A 6000-nucleotide genomic window follows, 5' to 3' on the forward strand; every position below is an offset into this window, starting at 1 on the left:
ATATTGACCTCAGATTAAACCTTTTTAATTCATAAATATATTTCCAGTTTAACCAGAGGTGCAAAGCAACAAAGTACAAATACTTTATCTTAAGTAGAAATGTTGTCGATGTTTACTGGAATAATTATTTTATAGACAAATTTTTACTTTCTACTCCTTATGTTTTAAAAATAAACTCATTAGTTTTGTTTTATTTAAGCTCCATTTTCATTATGGCCTTTTGGTGTTTAAAGAAAATAAAAACAATCAAAATAATTTGTTTCATCCAATTTCTTTGTGGTTGGACTCGGTGCTGCCCCAACTTGTTGCTTACCACATACCAAAATAAATCGCTCTTCAAGATGATGCAAAGTTAAATGTGACACTGTTACCATTAGTTATAACACTAAGAAAATTAAGTAAGTTATCATCCAGAATTTACGAAAAATGTTCCTTTAAAAAGGGTAGAGCTACGGAAGAGGATTAGGGCCACTGGAAAAAAAATGTTAACTGATTTTTAAATTTTATTTCGGTTTAACCGAGGGAAAAAAGTCAAATCTGACTTTTTTTTTTCTCAGAAATCTGACTTTTTTTCTCAGAATTCTGACTTTAATCTCAGAATTCTGACTTTAATCTCAGAATTCTGACTTTTTTCTCAGAATTCTGACTTTAATCTCAGAATTCTGACTTCAATCTCAGAATTCTGACTTTTTTCTCAAAATTCTGACTTTTTTTCTCAAACTTCTGACTTTTTTTCTCAGAATTCTGACAGATAACAAACATGTTAGCATCCAGCCATAGCCATGTCTGTTTTAGAGACTAGCTCTCTTTTTTAATGACCTTCTGCTCCTCTATTAATGAGGCGACCCCTCGGGAACGTAAAAAGTTACCTAATTTCGTCATTTTCCACCGATGTGTCACTGGCCCTCAAAAACAACTCACATCTAGAAGCTGAGTGCTCCACATCTCTTCCTTCATGATGCCCATCTACATTAAGATCCAAAATTTGGAGAAAAAAGTCAGAATTCTGAGATTAAACTCAGAATTCTGACTTATTTTCCCATATTAAACTAAAATAACATTTAAAAATCAGTTAACGTTTTTTTTTCAGTGGCCCTAATCCTCTTCCGTATAGAGCAGTAAAGCTTCTGGCCTTGACAGTTTTTCCTCCATTACTTTTATACTGTAAGTGGTTTTAAAAATGGTACTTTAACACTTTTACTGGAGTAAAAAGCTAAAGTTGATCCTCTACAAAGGCGTTTTTAAACAGCAGGATTTCTACTTCTACTGGAGACATAAAAATGAATACTTTTGACACCTCTGAGTTTAACAATCAGTTTAATTTCCCATGAAATGCTGCATAAATGTTTTGCTTCAGATTCTATCTTCTGCTCCTTTATCTGCTGTGATTATTTTTTCTCTCCTTCCACTTAACTTTCCAGTTACCATTTGCATTATCTTAACAGACCTTTTAAAATTCTTTTAAAATGTCACATAATTTTTTTATTAACTGAATTATGACTCTTTGTCAGGGACCATTTTCAAAATGATGCTGAATAAAATGCTGAAAATAAACTTAAATAAATGACCAATGATATGGATATCCAGCTCTTTTTGTGTCCATCTTTATTCTGCAAATACTGATTGGAAACAAAGAGATTTTGGTTCCAGGTGTTCACAGATACACACTAATACTAAATCCTGAGCTGCAGCTGCAGATTTATACCACCCTGAATAATAGTGTGGAATCTGCATAAGTTTGGCCTTCCACACACATGCATATCTACAGGAAACCTGCTGCTCTGGAGGATTTTGTTGATTTTTTTTCTTAGGTTTGCTGTTGTCTCCTTTTTCTGTTTTCTCTCCCTCTCATCTCATCCAGGTGTGGAAGCAGATTTCTGGGAGTTACCGTTTATATTCTCTCACTTTTCATGCCCTCTTTCCTGCTTCTCTCTCTCTCCCCTAAGTTCTTATCCCCTCTTTCTTTCTCACCTTCCTTTTCATCTGTATGTTTTGTAAGGTTTTACTCCCTGAATCACTTTCAGTAGAGTTTCATATACAAGTATCAAGCAGAAACTCAGTGAAACTGGTCTGCTTGTCAAAGCAAATGTGTTGGTCTATCAGCTAACTGTGTGACTTCTATTCCCAGAGCTCTATTAGCAAAATAGGAAACTCAAAGAGGTAATTACCAGTGGCGGTTGGCCAATAGAGGGCGCTAGGGCACCGTCCCTCCCACCCAATGACCTTGATGAAGACAAAAAAATGTATAAATTGAGGCGTGCGTTGTACCGGTCTGTTGTGGTGAAGAGAGAGCTGAGCCAAAAAGCAAAGCTCTCAATTTACCGGTCGATCTACGTTCCTACCCTCATCTATGGTCATGAGCTTTGGGTCATGACCGAAAGAACCAGATCCTGGATACAAGTGGCTGAAATGAGTTTTCTCCGTAGTGTTTCTGGGCTCTCCCTTAGAGATAGAGTGAGGAGCTCAGTCATCCTGGGAGGACTCAGAGTAGAGCCGCTGCTCCTCCGCATCGAGAGGAGCCAGTTGAGGAGGATCGGGCATCTGATTAGGATGCCTCCTGGACGTCTCCCTGGTGAGGTGTTCCAGGCACGTCCCACTGGCAGGAGGCCCCTGGGCTCTCGCCTGGCCTGGGAGCGACTTGGGATTCCCCCGGAGGAGCTGGACCAAGTGGCTGGAGAGAGGGACGTCTGGGCCTCCCAACTGAAGCTGCTACCACCGCGACCCGACCCCGGAGATAAGCAGAACGATGGATGGATGGATATTTCGAAATACAGGTGCTGGTCATAAAATTAGAATATCATGAAAAAGTAGATTGATTTCAGTAATTCCATTTAAAAAGTGAAACTTGTATATTATATTCATACATTACATACAAACTCATATATTTCAGATGTTTATTTTGTTTAATTTTGATGATTACAAATGACAACAAATTAAAATCTCAAATTCATCATATCAGAAAATTAGAATATTACTGAAGACCAATAAAAACAAAGGATTTATAGAAATTTTGGCCAACTGAAAAGTATGAACATGAAAAGTATGAGCATGTACAGCACTCAGTATTTAGTTGGGCCTCCTTTGGCCTGTATTACTGCAGCAATGCGGCGTGGCATGGAGTCGATCAGTCTGTGGCACTGCTCAGGTGTTATGATAGCCCAGGTTGCTCTAATAGTGGCTTTTAGCTCTTCTGAATTGTTGGGTCTGGTGTATTGCATCTTCTTCTTCACAATACCCCATAGATTTTCTATGGGGTTAAGGTCAGGAGAGTTTGCTGGCCAATTAAGAACAGGGATACCATGGTCCTTCAACCAGGTACTGGTAGCTTTGGCACTGTGTGCAGGTGCCAAGTCCTGTTGGAAAATGAAATCTGCATCTCCAAAAAGTTGGTCAGCTGCAGGAAGCATGAAGTGCTCTAAAACTTCCTGGTATGTGGCTGCGTTGACCCTGGACCTCAGAAAACACAATGGACCAACACCAGCAGATGACATGGCACCCCAAACCATCACTGACTGTGGAAACTTTACACTGGACTTCAAGCAACGTGGATGAAGTGCCTCTCTTCATTTCCTCCAGACTCTGGGACCTTGATTTCCAAAGGAAATGCAAAATTTACTTTCATCAGAGAACATGACTTTGGACCACTCACCAGCAGTCCAGTCCTGTTTCTCTTTAGCCCAGGCAAGACGCTTCTGACGCTGTCTGTGGTTCAAGAGTGGCTTGACACAAGGAATGCGACAGCAGAAACCAATGTCTTTCATACGTCTGTGTGTGGTGGTTCTTGAAGCACTCACTCCAGCTGCAGTCCACTCTTTGTGAATCTCCCCCACATTTTTGAAGGGGTTTTGTTTCACAATCCTCTCCAGGGTGCGGTTATCTCTCTTGCTTGTACACTTTTTTCGACCACATCTTTTCCTTCCCTTCGCCTCTCTATTAATGTGCTTGGACACTGAGCTCTGTGAACAGCCAGCCTCTTTAGCGATGACCTTTTGTGTCTTGCCCTCCTTGTGCAAGGTGTCGATGGTCGTCTTTTGGACAACTGTCAAGTCAGCAGTCTTCCCCATGATTGTGTAGCCTATAGAACTAGACTGAAAGACCATTTAAAGGCTTTTGCAGGTGGTTTGAGTTAATTAGCTGATTAGAGTGTGGCACCAGGGGCCATCAATTTTGAACCTTTTCACAATATTCTAATTTTCTGATATGATGAATTTGAGATTTTCATTTGTTGTCATTTGTAATCATCAAAATTAAACAAAATAAACATCTGAAATATATGAGTTTGTATGTAATGTATGAATATAATATACAAGTTTCACTTTTTAAATGGAATTACTGAAATCAATCTACTTTTTCATGATATTCTAATTTTATGACCAGCACCTGTATATATTGATATATATTTTTAAAATGGGCAGGATAAATATTTAATCTTTAATGACTAGTAAAGCATCATTTCATTTTCCATTGGATTGGTGACGTATTGCAGCAACTCCAGGAAACAAAAAGTGCCGGGAGACTGAAGTCCAGTCGTTCCTTGTCTGACACACTTTCAAAAAAGTAGCCCACTGAGACTTATATAGTGCTAATGTGAACTTTATTCACATAAAAGGTATAAACAACGTATCCAAAATATAACTTGACAAACTTAGATTACAGCGATTTGTATTGCTGTCAACAGAAAATAGTGGCCCACTCACCCACTCTCTATTACTCTCCAACAGGTGAGAAATATGACCAATTACAAAATCTAATTGATCCATTCACCTACAATCAACCAAACCAAGAAAGCCATAGCAGCTATGAACTCGGATAAACAAACATCAATGCAACTTATCATTTATGGCTCCTACATCCGCCATAGGGCACAACAATGTTTGCCAATTGTTAAAAGTTGTACATGCTCCTCTGCAATACAGATGTATGGAAGAGTTGGAGGTGCAGGAGAGCTGCACCCTGAGGTGACAGGAGCTGTCGTCACAGTCGTACCGGGCTGATTGGCAGGTCGAGTCACGGAAGTGAAATCCCTTAAAGCAAACTGAGCAAGAGGAGCTGGAGGTGAAGCATTTGGACCAGATCAGCCGAACATCAAACTTAATCAGCAGTCTAAAGACAGATGGAGACGCTTCACTCTGGACCTGGTTTAGCTCCAAGGCTTGGCTAACTGCATGCAGCGAGGCTAAGGCTTTATCCTGCTTTCCCTGCCTCCTGCATGGATTAAGACAGCTAGGACTGATTTAAAACACTTTTTAGAAAAGGCAAGGAAGAATGAACAATCTGGGATTGACATGGAAAATAATAGAATGAATAAACAAACCACTTTTCCCAACAACCTCAATCAGTTGCTCCATTCATGCTGATTTTGCACAGTTTCTACCTTAATCAGTTAAATAACATGCTGCTGTCATTTTGCACATCTCTGATGTTGCTATTTTTAAATATCCATTACTGTAAAAATGTCCATAGCTGTATACTCTCCAGATAAAGAACATTTCTATTGTAAAACCACTGTACAGTACAGTGCCTATTTGTTTATTTTCTTAACTTTGTACTTATTCTGTTATTTTTATGCACTCTCTAAGGTCCATTTCTGCTATAACCTTTTGCGGCTGTAACATCCAAATCTCCCAATTGTGGGACAATAAATGGATTTTCTCTTCTAGTCTACTTTTTCTAGATGTTTGTTAATATGCATAGTTGCTCTTAAATAAACACATTCTCAGAAAATAAATAATTTTCACATAGCCTGTATAAAAAAAAAAATATTATCAAACCATTATCAAACTGGTACATAATTTTTTTTAAGTTTGTGACACAACATTGGACCATGCAAAACACAGATTTACCTTCACAAAGCCTCAGAAGGTAAAGATTTAAGTACAAAAAGTAAACCTGTACATTAAATTATGTTTTGTTCATATAAAGTTTTTTTAAAAATGTTTTTTGTTGTTGGCATTCATATAAATATACTGGTGTGATAACTTAGTATACGTTTGATTGGTT

Source organism: Cyprinodon tularosa, unplaced genomic scaffold, assembly GCF_016077235.1.
Source record: "Cyprinodon tularosa strain WSP-4 unplaced genomic scaffold, ASM1607723v1 ctg722, whole genome shotgun sequence".
NCBI lineage: Eukaryota > Metazoa > Chordata > Actinopteri > Cyprinodontiformes > Cyprinodontidae > Cyprinodon > Cyprinodon tularosa.